Genomic DNA, 15,442 nt, shown 5'->3' on the forward strand with positions numbered 1-15,442 from the left:
TTAAAAATACAAAATGTTCTAGTGGCAAAGACCATATCTGAAGTTTATGAAAAATTTAATCAATAATTTGCATCATAAACTTAAACTTAAAAGACTTACCAATAATCCAGTGGGAGAAGATTGGAATTGATTTCAATGAAAGAGTTGGCTTAGACATTGAAGAACAAAGAATGGTAACCTAATCTAACATTACAGTTTCTGCAGGAAGGCCACCAACAAGAAATGGGAGGCTTTCTACAAGTTTTACATTTATTGACATATTCAATTTTTATGATTACTTGGTGAAATAGGTGCTGTTACTATTTTCCTCTTATGGACAAAGAAACTAAGAAACAGTTTAAGATATTTACAGAAGGTAGCATAGACAGTAAGGGCAGAGTCAGGATTAAAATCCAGCTGGTGTGACTCCAGAGCAAATTCTTTTACCTAGTATTTCATTATAGAAATGAAAAAGGAAGAAAAAACTTGGCTACTAATATGATAAACATTTTATGTTATTATGTACACAATTCTTAAATACATACAGGAGAAAAATCACTAAAAATACAAAATATAAGGTTGCTGCAGTGGCTCACACCTGTAATTCTAGTATTTTGGAAGGCCGAAGTGGGTGGATCACTTGAGGTGAGGAGTTCGAAACCAGCCTGGTCAGCATGGAGAAACAACCCTGTTTCTACTAAAAATACAAAAATCAGCTGGGCATGGTGGTGGGCACCTGAAATCCCTGCTACTAGGGAGGCTGAGGGAGGACAATCGCTTGAACCGGGGAGGTGGATGTTGCAGTGAACTGAGATTGTGCCACTGCACTCCAGCCTGGTCCACAGAGGGAGACTCTGCCTCAAAAAAGAAAACAACAACAATAACAACAACAACAACAGCAAAAACCCCAAAGTATAGAGATGCCACTTTTAAAATCAAATATAAATTTTAAAAATACTTCAGCCTAGGGAAGTTATTCTTTTCATATAAAATATCAGATTTCTGAGAATTTTCTAGAAAGCAAGTTGACTATATGGAACAGAAACTTTACAAAACTTTTAGATTTGGCCTTTGGTCCAGGGATTTTGAATCAAAGGGTGTTCTATGAAAATACATAGCATTGAAGAATGCAAAATATTGTATTATTTGTTATACAACTTAGAATTGGGGAATAACTAACGGTATTATAATAGGAAACCATTTATCAGCCTTGACTGTTCATCACAATCTTCTGTAGAGATTCTACCAAAATTATAAACTCAGAATTTGTAAAAAGACCCACAGGTAATTAGTTTGAGTTAATATTAAATAAATTATGATATTGATTAGTAATATATATTTATACAATTTTATTCTTAAAAATTAATATATTGTAAAATATTTTCTTCAGGCATAGTCTTGTTCTGTTGCCCAAGGTGGAGTGAAGTGGCAGTCTCAGCTCACTGCAACCTCCACTTCCTGGGTTCAAGCAATCCTCCTGCCTCAACCTTCCAAGTAGCTGGAATTACAATCATGTGCCACCACACTGGGCTAATGTTTGTATTTTGAGTAGAGATGGGGTTTCACCATGTTGCCCAGGCTCATCACGAACTCCTGAACTCAGGTGATCCACCCGCCTCAGCCTCCCAAAGTGTTTGTTTTATAGACCTGAGCCACTGCGTCTGGCCAGAAATTATTTATTTAAATCATATTTTAAAATAATATTTAATCATACCATACAATAAAATATTTGTATTTTTTGAATACTTTTAATTCAAATATATTAATTTTACAGTGTAATAAGATGAAGAGTAGAGTTAATATACTGTCAGATGTTGAACAAATGTGCCACAAATATGCCACTCTGGTCTACACTTCACTAAGAGAAAAAATTTATACATAGAGAGTATGCTTCTACTCTAAGATTTAGTTAATTTCACTGTTAATTTCATGGCCAAGAAACATACATTTTGTAAAGGACAGTGTTTTTACTTGGTTATTCTCAAATCTTTAGCTACTAACAGACCATCTTCAGGAGACTTGGCATTAAAAGAATGAAGGAATTAATAGAAGATGAGAGAACAACTAAACGAATGAACAAGCAAATATAAAAGTATTTACCAAAAATCTTATATATTAATATATCTTTGAGAGGATTATGTATGTTTTCTTCATTTATTTTTCAATCCAAATTTCTTTCACTCTTGTGGTTTGGAGTAGCACTTTACATAAAAACATTAATACAATACTTCTTTGCTGAATTCTTAATTGCCATATAATTTTTTTTAGGATGGTAGACTTGAGTTGAGTTTATGGTCAGAATTTTGCATCAAATATTAGAATTGCAAATAAGGCACTCTTGCTTTGTATTAAAAGAACAAGAGCTGCCAGTGTCTGAAAAGTTAATTAGAGAAAACAGACAATTAATTACATCTTATTAACGTGTAAAAGACCTGTGACAAATTGCACTAATTGAGTGCTCTTATACATCTGAAGAGGTCAAACTACTTTAAAAGTATGTTGTTAATGGAAGACAAATGTATCTTTATGTGCTTGATAAGAATATTATAAACTGCATTATTTATGACTCCATTGGCATACTTAATAATTTTAGGCTTTAAATTAAGCTGCTCATTAAACAAGAGAGCTAGTACTAAGTTCTTAAAATACGCCATAAAAGCTTGCTGCAGTGTAAGATAAATTTGAAGGTCCAGCATTTCCTTAGAATGTCTTCATACTTTTAAACTTTTTAAGTGACTGAGCCCTGGAAATGATAAGCTTGTCTTGATGTGCCCTCAGTAAAGGGAGAATCTGTTTATTAACAATATTAACCCCAAATAAATATATATTTCATTTTAAAGTGCTCTCAATTGCTTAAACTCAGGTCCATTCAGTTGAATAGTTTCATTAGCTCTTAAACTTTATTTCAATTAAAAAAAAAAAAGGAAAGGGAAAACAAAAGAGGAACAAAGAGATGGGACTTCTTTATTTGCAGGGACTAAGGGAAGTTTAGGCAATTGGCATGATTAAAGGCAAAGCAATAGTACTGGTAAGGGAATATGTTAGACACATGGACAAAACACCTAATAGAAGCTTAGAGAGACAAAAAGGAGAAGGAAACCGTTTAAAATAAATGAGTCAGAGGGGCTGTTACAGGCAAATAATTACATAAAGGTGCTTTGATATTCTGTCACTGAGAACCTGTCTAGAAGAGGGAACCCTAGCAATTCTGAGGGAAATTGTTTCTATTTCAGTTAAAACCAGATTCTCACTCAGGGCTTGTAGAAAGGTTTTGCAAATAATGTAGATTACATTTCCCTAGAACCAAAGGCCTTCTAATATGAGCCTCTCACCATATTTGAAATGTTGATAGTTGGTGAGTTCAGTTCCTCAAAGTACAGTGCTAATGAAATCATCTCATCGTTCTAAGATGAACTCTATCAGGAGTTTGGAAACTGCACACAGGCTTATAAGGGGAGAAGTTAAGTGGGTAAAGGGAAAAAGATAAACTTATTCCTTCCACTCTCTCTGTATACTTATCCTAGAAGTTTCAAGTTGTTTTAAAGAACAGCTACATCAGGATACAGCAGAGACCTCGTCCCTGTATTTAAAAACTCAAGTAATGTAATCTAAAAAATCTGAACATTGATAATTATTTTAATATAATGTTCACAGAATTTATTTACTTTCTTTTTCTTTTTAATCTCTTTTTGTACCTGCTTTTCATAGATTAAACTCATGTCAAATGGTGAAGATTTACAAAATGTCTACTACAATAAAGTACTTTTTAAGCTAATGCCTGTGAAAAAGCCTAACATTTAATGATCTTTAAGATAATAATTGTTGAACCTAAACCCGAATCATGGGATGATCAATTTAAGAAAATTTAATCTAAAAATATTGCTAGGATATGAGATTTAGTAAATAATAAATAGACATATGGCCTCTAAAATTAGAAAGATAAGTCTTAAAAGGGAGAATATATCACATTCATGGGTATGATCATTGTAATATTTCATCTGAATAATTTTTAGATTACCAAGAAATCTAACATCATAAGAGCATGGATTAAATTGTCTAAATGTATAGAATATAATGTAAAATAACCTAATTATAATCATAGTTCCTTGAGAAATTCTTGGTATATCATCTGTATAAAGCACTTTTTGAAAGTTAGTTTCTAATGTGACTATCTTGTCCCATCTATTTATACTTTCTAAGTTTCTATTAGTGCAAATTTACCATTATTGCAATAACTGATTTTCAGCATATTACTTAAATAAATAAACTAAATTTCAAAAAGAATAAAAGTATGCATTTTGGAGAGAAAAAATGCATACAGAATGTTGATACTAAATTTTTATGTGAGCATATCTGTTGAAAAGGTTTATGTAGGGCACTCTTATCTCTTTTCCTTGAGGATGTGGAAGCTGAAATCAAGGTTGAATACAAAGTCAGGAACAAAGGTCATAGAAGGCAATTTAATACTGTCACTAGCCAGAATATGAAGCCAAGTGTTCAAGCACCAAAGGGATGAAATGAGTTAAACTATTAAATGGTAGTAGAGGTAGCACAGTGATGGATAAGTAACCAGCATTCATGTTGACCCTGATAAATTTTATGTGTGCATTTGTGCTAAAAAGAATTGAACTGTCCATTGCATTTAAAGATAAATAAATGAAGCAGACATAAATGGTAATGCTTTTAATTATAAATTCATTTTATATTCTAAAATAATATAACTAGATTATAAACATTGAGAAAATATAGAAGAGACATTACATTCATAATCTTACACCTTTGGTTACATCCCTGTAAGCATTTAGTCCTCTTTTGAACAAACTCAGGCTCTTCTGTCCTAAATGATTTTTGTTCTTCCAAATGATTATTATGTATGTTCATTTCATATTGAAGTTGTAACAAGTTACCACAAACTGAGTGGCTTACAGCAAAGCAAATTTTATCTCATATATATGGAGACCAAAGTCTAAAAAAGATCGGCAGGGCTGCATTCCTTCTGAAGGCCCTAGGAGGGAATCTGTTTCCTTGCTTTTTCTAGATTGTAGAGAATGCCAGCATTCCTCAGCTTATGCCCCCTTCTTCCATCTTTAAAGCAGCAGTGTAGCATGTTCTAATCTTTCTTTCTGTTCCTTTGCTTCTGTCCTCACATCATCTTCTGTCTGATCCTAATCCTGTCTCCCTCTTAAAAGGACCCTTATGATTATATTGGGGCAACCTGGATAATTCAGGATAATCTCTCCATCAAAAAATGCTCAAATTAATTATGTCTGCAAAATTCCTTTAACCATCTAAAGTAACATATTCCCAGGTTTTGAGGATTGAGAAGTGGACATTGCTGTGGGAGAGGGAGTCATCGTTCAGTATATCACACCATGATTTCTTCCAGAACCAATGGGCAGAAAAGCCAATGATAAATATTATATCAGTAACCCTAAATTTATAAATTTTTCAATTTTGAAAATAATTTCTTTTATTTGGTACAGACTTACTTCTCTAAGGAACTACCTCAGAACTATGTATGTGTGGCGTGTCTGGGGAATGCTCTAAGAAACAACATCTGTGAGAGCGAAGGAAGCAGCGTTAGTCAGAAGTTTAATTGGGATGCAATGGAGACTCAAACAATCTCAGAGAGAGCTCTGAAGCAGAAATGCATGTGGACCTTGCCTTTGTGTTCTTCGCTGCTGCTGTGGTTGGGGAGTGTGGAGCAAATCTTGAGAAAGGCAGCTTCCCTTTGCAGAGGAACACAGTTAAGAGGTGTCAGCAGCCAGCAATGCTGGTGGCTAGGGACTGGGTATCTTGGCCTTGAACGTGTAAAGTGTATCTTGTTAGCTCGCCACAGCAAACACTATGCTGTTCATCTGGCAAAAGCGTAATCTACAATTAGTGAAAACGTACAAATGCCTAACCATCCCACCACCTTCCTTCATCTAGGGTATGAATTTTCTCTTTCACCTTCCTCACAAAGTATTGAGTCTCATAAGGAGGATTTAATTCTCTTTACCAGTCTGTTCGACAAGCAGTTGCCTGGTCTTTCTCTTGATATTGTAAACTCCATTTTCTAGGAGCTAGTTATTTTTGTTTTTAAATTGTTTTCATAAATAAATCTTGTAAATGGCACGATTCTATATCTGACATGAGTACTCTACTAAATTACTATCAGGTCTCATATTTGCTGTACTTTTCTATTAACTTCCTGCTATGCAACTCTACACAAGTCTATATAATTCATTCATTTACTTGTTTTATTTGTTCATTTCTTCATTGGTTTATGCAACAAATATGATACCAAATAAGGGTCAGACTTAGTAAATTAAAAAGATCTGCCCACTCTCCTTATAGGAATTATAATGTTCAAGGTAAGATTCACAACAACAATGAAAATAAGAAGAATACAAGAATTTAGGGTGTGAAGGTGAAGAAGAGAAGTTTTCCTATCCTCAAAACAATATAGCATAATATAGATACTCTACCAAATCACAACTTTTCTTGAACTGATCAGAGACCTGTTTTTGTAAGGCAACCAACGAAGCCAACATCTAAGGAAAGGCAGACACCTCCAAGGAGAGACATGATGCTAGCTCTTGTGCTTACAGTAGACAAAGAACACCAAGCAGGAAAGTAAGAATTCAGTTAAAATATTTAATGAATTATTAAATGTTGAGTATAGGAGAATGTGAGCATATGGAAGTATTAGAAGCCACATATGCAAGGGGAATTCAGAGAGATTCACATTTCTTCCCCATTGGTCTCACTGTGAGTTCATGATGAAAAGTGAAACAAAAGTCCTCAGGAAAACAACTTTCTGAAGCTTACTTGTGAAATACATGCAGCATCATCTAGGCCCCTATCTTCCCTATGAAACAAAAGCTTTAACTAGTAGGGTTAGGGAAGCCAATCATATCACTTTAGGGCAAGGGTAAAGACCCATTCCAGCTGGGGAAAAAGAAAAGAAAAGAAAACCTTCTATTCTTAGAGGAGGGCCAGGAATATATTTATGGCCCAGACCATTAGAAGTATGGACAAGAGCACTGAAAAGGCACCAAATCCAGAACCCAGGAACACAATGTGTATCTAAGTTAAAGGCTGAGCTCCAATATTGAGAATCACTCCCCTCCCCTCTGCCAGTAGGTGAATAAATTTTGAGCTATAAATAATAGCAATTCACTGCTGGAAGAAGGTTTAGAAAATGAAGAGAGACATACTCTGAAGTACAGATGAAGGGACAGACATATTTATAGATGGAACAGACACTGAAAGGAAACCTCTGCCAAATAAATCCCAGCCTCAAGCACAAGATAGCACTAGAGAAATGTGAAAGCTTCAGTGCACTGTGGGTCAACATATTGGTTTGCAGAATCCCAAGATGGCCCCAATATCCTGAAGTAAGAGGGTCTTTCACATTGGGCTTGAAGGAGAAAACTGCCATGTAAGTTTTCATGTTAGCCCAGGACATGACAGGTGTCTTTAGGCTCTGAGATTGGCCCCCAGTTGACAGGCAGCAAGAAAGTGAGAACATTAGTCTTATAATCATAAAAAATTGTATTTCTTTAACAAATGAAATGAGTATGAAATGGAACCCTGAGTCTCAGATAAAATGGCAACCCAGGCCAACAACTTGATTCTAGCTTGATGACTCTGAGAACTGAGACACGCTGTACTTGGACTTCTAATCACAGGAACTATGAGATAACAAATGGGTGGTGTTTGTTTTGTTTTCATGTTCATTTTTATAATCTCCAGCTTAACATGCTCGAATTAGCTCCTAAAGGAATAAAAACTCAGTTATAGCCCCAATAGCTCCAATAGATGGTATTTTCTCGAAGTATTCTTGTAACATAAAATTAACTATTTAAAATTGTATAATTTAGTGGCATTCAGTACATTCAAAAGATTGTAAAGTCATCACCTCTCATTAGTTCCCCCCTCACAAAAAAAGTGCTATTTTAAGTCACAAATTTCTGATTACCTGTCACATAGCAATAGAAAACTAATACAGATAGTGGGGCCCAATATTCACTGCTAGAGGTATGGTAGATCAACTCAAATAAATGAGGGGCATTGGACATGTCATAGCTTAATGTAAATATAAAACTCAGTTTCTAATTTTAATTGCTGTGGATTATAACTGTCTAAAACAAAAGTATTAGCAATGAATATTGCTAATGAATAACAGCAATATTGTGAGTATAAAAGGTCTTGGGAATGTATTGTGTAAGATCTTTACAGTACAATGTAAAATATCAATTTTCTATTGCTGTGTGACAGCTTACCAGTCTACCTTCAATTTATTAAACATAAATATTGTAAACCCTAGGGAAAATGCTGTTTTTATAAAAATGCATGAATAACAAGTCATTAGTGGAAAAAATAAAATGATAATTCATCAATCTGAAAGAAGAAAGAAAGATGAGAAAAAGAAACAAAGAAAACAGAAAATAGTTACCAAGATGGACATTTTAATAAAGCCATATCAATAACTACATTGAATATAAATAGTGTAAACACAAAAGGCAGAGATCCAAGTGGATACCATCTACAGGTAGGTTACTTTAAATCAATTGGAAAAAAAAAATCATTAAAAAAATCTCTTGTAAACATGAATAAAAAATAAAAGCTAGTGGCTATATCAGTATCAGAAAAAGTAGACTTCACAATAAAGAATATTAGCAGAATAAGAAGTACATTATATAATGTTAAATGTGTCAACTCATTAATGAAACACAATAAGCCTAAATGGTAATGCACCTAAGAGTATAGCTTTGAAATATGTAAGGCAAGAAACATGTAAAAAAGAACAGAGAGAAGAAATAGATAAATATATAGTTATATTTGGAAATGCAAACACTTCTTTCTTAGTAATTATTTAAATAAGTATGCAAAAATTCATTAATCTTAAAAGAAAATTCAAGTGACATTTATGGAACCCTCTACTCAACAACAATAGAAGAGACAGTCTCTCAATTTGTACATAAGCTACATGTTAATCAGACCACATTTTGAAATGTAAAACAAACTATAACATAGTTAGAAAAATTGAGATGCAAAGTATGAACTCTGACAATAAGGGAGTCAAACTAAAGATCAATAGCAGAAAAGATATCTTGAAAATCCCTAAATGTTTAGAAATTAAACAACATACTTCTAAGTATCCCCTGGGTCAAATAGAGCATCATAAGGAAGACTAGAAAATATTTTTTATTAAATGAAAATACAGCACAACATATCAAAATTTGGAGGCTACAGTGAAACCAGTGCTTAGAGGACATTTTGTAAGATTAGAGGCATACAATAAAAAAGAAAAGTCTCATATTAATGATCTAAACTTCCACCTTAAGAAAGTAGAAAAAGAAATGCAACTTAAATTCAAAGCATGAAGAAAGAAATAATAAAAATAAATGCAGCAATCAATAGAACTGAGAATAGAAAAACAGCAGGAGAATCATTTAAGCAAAATATTGTTCTTTAAAAAAACTCATAAAATTTAGAAAGCCCCATGCAGACAGACCAAGAAGTTATATTTTATTCTAATTGTAACTAGAGTCTATTAAAAAGTTACAGTGAGGAAATTGAATTAATAATATTTGTATCAGTAATTATGAATTAACAAAAATTTAGCCATTGACAAGTGATAACTTACTTCACAGAGGAACAAAAGAGTAATAAAAGAGAATAATTAAAGACTTACAGGAATAGCAAAACACATTTGAAAAGATCCAGGAAACCATATTGATATAGAAGCCAGATGAGGAAAGTATTTCAAGAATGGAGTAGTCAACAGGGTTAAACATCAGTATGAGATAGATTTACAAGAGGACATACCACCACATGGAAATAATGAATTAACTTTACTATTATATTTGCAGTGAAAAATGTACTGGTAGAAGCCAGATTGAAATATGCAAAAGAATGAACATATAGTGAATACTAGATGCAATTTGAGTAGACAGCTTGCCATGTGTGTACCTATGCAACAGTCCTGCATGACCTGCACATGTACCCCAGAACCTAAAGTACAATAAAAAACAAATTAAAAAAAGAGTCTCAAAACAGATAAATAACGAAGCATATGTAAGGGTCGTTAAGTATATATGAGGTAAATGGATGCTATTAAAGGATGGAAGACGCAGATATGTTTGTAAAAATAGAAATGGATATTGCAAGGGAACTGAATAAAAGAAGAAAACTGGCACAAAGAAGCAAGATTTAAATATTGAGCATGCCTAAGGGTATCTCAGGCCAACACCTTCTTAGTAATAAAGTTTCTTTCTTTTTAAGTCACAGGGAAAAAAACATTTTCTTGTGGTCTCTGGCTCTGCACATAACTTTATTTCATGTTTTCTCAGTCAGAGAACTTGTTCTTTGCTCTCTCTGTAGGTATTTATGGGAGTCCATGTTTGAAAGCCCTCCGTGACCTTCTAAATTTCTTGCCGGTGTGACTCATATCTCAATAAACATTATTTTAAATAATGTATTCTTATAAATACCACCAATGATTAGAATTATTAAAAATAGAAATTGATTCTAAGGCTCCCTATATTATACATTCCTCAGGCTCTCTTCACCCATATTCATAACATTGTACTTAAGACAAATACAGTTTCTTCTAGTCCTAATGGAAATCAGGGCACTTCCGAAGCGTTGATGAATCAAAATTTCATCAGAAAACTCATCTCAGATACACTACAAAAGTCTTTGGATTAATAAAATGTCAATTTCTGAATGGGCCTTGAGATTTTTATACTCATAAAAAGTTGACTAAAAGGTTATTTATTATGTTTTATGCCAATTATACCATGATGCTAGCTTTTAATTTTTCTTATGCCAATTCTTCTCAAATTTTTCATCTCAAATCATCCTATATTCTTAAAAACTATTAGGAACTCCAAGCCCCAAAGAACTTTTCTTATAAAGTTGTAGCTATTAATGTTTTACAAATTATAATTTAATAGTAGACAAATATTTGTTTTAAACATTAATAAACTTTAAAATAAGCCCATTTAATTTTAATATAAAAATTATATTTTTATAAAAGTAGCTATACTTTCCCCAACAAAAATTGACTTTTAGTAAGTAAAGTGGCATTGTTTTACGTTTTTGCAAATCTCTTTAAAGGCTGACTTGAAGTAAGAAAGCTGGATTCCCAGAGCTGTTTGTGTATTCAACTTGTTGGACTATGTTGCTTTGACTGAGGTATGTAAAAGGAAATCTAGTCTAACAAGGCAATATATCATTGAAAAAGAGAGGAATATTTCAATAGACTTTTCAGATATTTGTGGCTATACTTCTTTGACAAGCAGTAGTTTCATACAGACAGCTGCATTGTGACATCTGAAACTATATCAGTGAATTGTAGTGCTCTGTTACATTAAAATCCATTCATTGGTTATACATTTCAAACGGATCTTTTGCCCATATATAATGTTGTAATATTATGAATTCACCATTTGGAAAATTGGCTCCTTATGCTGTATAGATATTCCAAATGTAGATACCTTTCTTCACGCAATTGCAAGAAACCACATTTGTTATTATCACCAGTCTCAGCAGAGAGCCTTTAAATATTGGGCAATTATCAAGGTCATAGTGGCAGCTTCAAGCTTTCTACAATTTGAATTTTCAATTAAAGACTCAGATTTCATCCCTGGTAACAAGCATTGTCAGTTATTTTCCTTGAAGTGACAGGCTCACTGAATTTAATTTCCAGAAAATATCTGCCAAATACCAAAGTCTTCACCATTTGTTTGGGAGTTATTCTTTCAAAAAAAAAAATGGTGCTTTGTGAAAAAAGTGGCTAGTTCACCTTATTAATGAGATAATCACACAAATCCTTTTCCTTGAGTTAACCAACATATTAATCTACAGAATGCTTTATGTGTGTTTTTCATTTTGTCAAACGAAATAAATACATACTCAAGGATTGAGATTTAACATTAGTAATTTTAGTGCTTCATTGGGACATTCTTAGGTAAAACTGTTCTTTTTCTTTTAAATATACAAGAGCATGACGGTGAATAATGCGTTTTTTACTATAATTGCTAATATCAAATAAAATCTTAATGTTTTCCAAAGAATAAGTTTGATATGACAGATCCCCTAAAAATAACTTGGGTCCATTAGGCTTCCATTGGACCACACATTGAGAACAGCTTCCTTACTTCTTAGATATGCTGGTAAGAATAAAGTTTAAGGATTAATTTATCTGTAACTACTAGGGAAAAAGGATGACAGTGATTAATTTTGTGAGCTGAGGCCATATTTAATATATTTTGCTAGTCACTGAGGCCCTAGGCTATCACCTAAAACCTTTTATAATTAGTAGCTTTAATATATGGCTCTGTGAAAGTTGGAGTATGCGTACTACAAATTAAAGTGATGGCATATGTCTTAATCCTAAAGGTGAAACAGGAGAAATGTTTATTTCTTTATCCAGTCATTCCCTCTCAATCCCATTCTAATTTGCAATGAAGATTTAGCTGTAACACACAGCATTCTTGATAAAATTAGAAGTTTTGAATTATAGTATCCTTGAATTATAATAACACAGGGAGTTCAATAAAGTAAGTCACTTATAAATAAATATACAAAATTATCTCTCATGTATACTAAATATAAGAGTTAGAAAATGAGAAAAAAAACTAACCCTTTGACAACCCAATAAAAATGTAAAATTTCTAGCAACAAACTGAAGAAGAATATGCAAGACTTCTCTGAAGAAAACTACATGAATTTACAGAGGACATAAAAGGAGACTTGACAACAGGTAAATGCATACCACGCCACTTAGTGGAAAGAATAAGCAATTGTAAACATTTTGAATCTCGGGCTAACTCATATATTTAACCCAATCAAAAATAAAATCAGAATGCCTTTTCTTTTAAATTTGGAAACATGAGTTTAAATTTCTCCAATATAATAAATATGTGAGATGTCAGAGTAATTTTGACAAAGCAGGGAATTTGCAATTATTAAAGATATGCATGTCAAACTATACCCATGAAACATTGAGAAACTGAGACAAGGTTACAGAAGGTGTCCAGTGCCACAAAACCACAAAATCAAGAAATAGAGTGAAGTTATAACAAATATGATAAGTATTATGAATGTAAGAATCATAGCAGTAATATGCTGAATATGGATTGTGTGCCATGTACTATTATAAGTGCTTAATATACGTTAATTACTTAGTCCACTTTGAAATTATGTGAGGTAGGTGCCATTATTTCCTCACTTTGGAAATCAGTTTTCTGACTCTAGTACATTGAGGACAATTTAGTAACTAATTTTGGAAAACTGATTTGCTATCAGAGAGCAATAAAGTTAGGAATTTGCTTTTAATACCTGTTCTAAAATATGGATATATGAAACATAAAATACAAGGAAAAGAAAACTTTCAAAGCATAGCAAGCTGTTTCATATTAACTATGGGCAGAAGAAAATACCTCTCTTAGCATGGTACCAAACACAAAGACATAATGTAAAAGATTGATAAAATTAATAAATCATATTTTTTCTACCTTTAGGCAAATATTTGAGAAAAGTAGATAATATTCAGAATGATGAAATTATAGGAAAACAATTTACTGGTGGCTGGATGATAGAACAAGAGCCTTAAACACATGCATTCTCTATAAACTAGCAATTCTATTTCTAGAAAATTTTCACCAGGAATCAAATTATCAAGAAGGTATATATAAAAATGTTCATAAGGATTTTTAAGAGTATAATAAATTAGATATAATGTAAATTAACTCAAAACAGTGGCTTACAAGGATAGAAATTCTAGTGTATATCTATAGAGTAAAGTAATTGAGAGGTATCAGAATTATGACGGAGATGTGCATTTACGGGCATGGAAAGACATTCTATTCAGACAAAATGAGCATTACTCATTAAATCAACTATATTAAGAGTTTGACTCCACTTTTATTGCACTTCCCACCTACATACACACCATCTAAAACACTTATTTTTAAACTTTGCTGTATGTTAGATTCAACTGGGGAGATTATAAAAATTTCACTGATTGGATCACAATCCAGACCAATTCAGTCTTTTTTTTTTTTGAGACGGAGTTTCACTCTTGTTGCCTAGGCTGGAGTGCAATGGCACGATCTCTGCTCACTGCAACCTCTGCCTCCTCGGTTCAAACAATTCTCCTGCCTCAGCCTCCCTAGTAACTGGGATTACAAGCATGCAGCACCACACCCAGATAATTTTTGTATTTTTAATAGAGACAGGGTTTCACCATATTGGTCAGATTGGTCTCAAACTCCTGACCTCAGGTGATCCAGCCACCTTGGCCTCCCAAATTGCTCAGATTACAGGCATGAGCCACCAGGCCAAGCCTCCACATGACTTTCTAGAGGTAGGACATGAATATCAATAATACTTTAATGGTTCTAAAATTAACCCAGTATGCAATCAAGTTTTTTTGCATACAGAATCATATGATACAGAATTGTATGCTGATTCAGAATCATGCAGATACTACATCATATGCTGCTTCAGAATTATGTGTATCAATAGTACATAAGAAAAATTATTAGTTGTGATTGTCTTTGAGGGATAGAATTATTACATATTTTGTCTGTTTTTTCTTATGCATGCTTGCAATTTTAACATATGGATTATCTGAATTATGATAATAGCATTACAGGTGTCAGTATATGTAATGAGGTGTCTGCCTCCATTTCTTGATATCTTATTGCTGACAGCTACTAAGGCATGCTCCCTCTTCACCTTGTTCCTCACATCTGGATAGGCTGATAATAAAGCTTGGATGGTCCCTTCTTTGGCACAGGTGGGAGATTCAAACCATTTAGGCCTCTTCTTGCATATGAGCCCTCACGTTGGCCCTACCCCTAACCACAATAAAAACCCAGACCAGTCTCTTTCCCTTGCCATTTTAGACAGTGAGAGACCTGCCATACTCTCCCAAAAGACCCCAATTATGAAGTAATAAACTTTTTTATACTTACGTTATGCTTGTTGTCATCAGTTTTAACATCTAACCAAACTTTGAGGGGGGGTTCCATGTGACTTTGCAGAAGACAATGACAGCATGGAAAACACTCTCCTTTTAAAACGCTCCTTGTAATTTCTCATAAGGCCACATGCTCTCATGTACAACCAAATATCCTCTTTCCCTGATGGTACCAGGGCTTCTGTTGTCCACAGCAGCTAAAGATTTCTGCTCAGGCCTCTGGGAACAGGTGTATTTTTGTCTCTATTATCCTATCAGAGCAATTCCTGAGAGATTTGCAATCTACTTCTTATTTCAACTGAATTTGGTGGGGGAGGGAGTGGATTTGAAGTAGAATCTGACAATTGTGGCATGGCTTGGTTCTATTTTCATATGACACATCAGCATTATCCCTTGAATCAAATTATTCTTGGGTTGTGATGCCGTGCCATGAAATGGACTAACATTCAACACTTCAGTTTTAGAGCCTCAAAGTTAATC

Source organism: Saimiri boliviensis, chromosome 3 (assembly GCF_048565385.1).
Source record: "Saimiri boliviensis isolate mSaiBol1 chromosome 3, mSaiBol1.pri, whole genome shotgun sequence".
NCBI lineage: Eukaryota > Metazoa > Chordata > Mammalia > Primates > Cebidae > Saimiri > Saimiri boliviensis.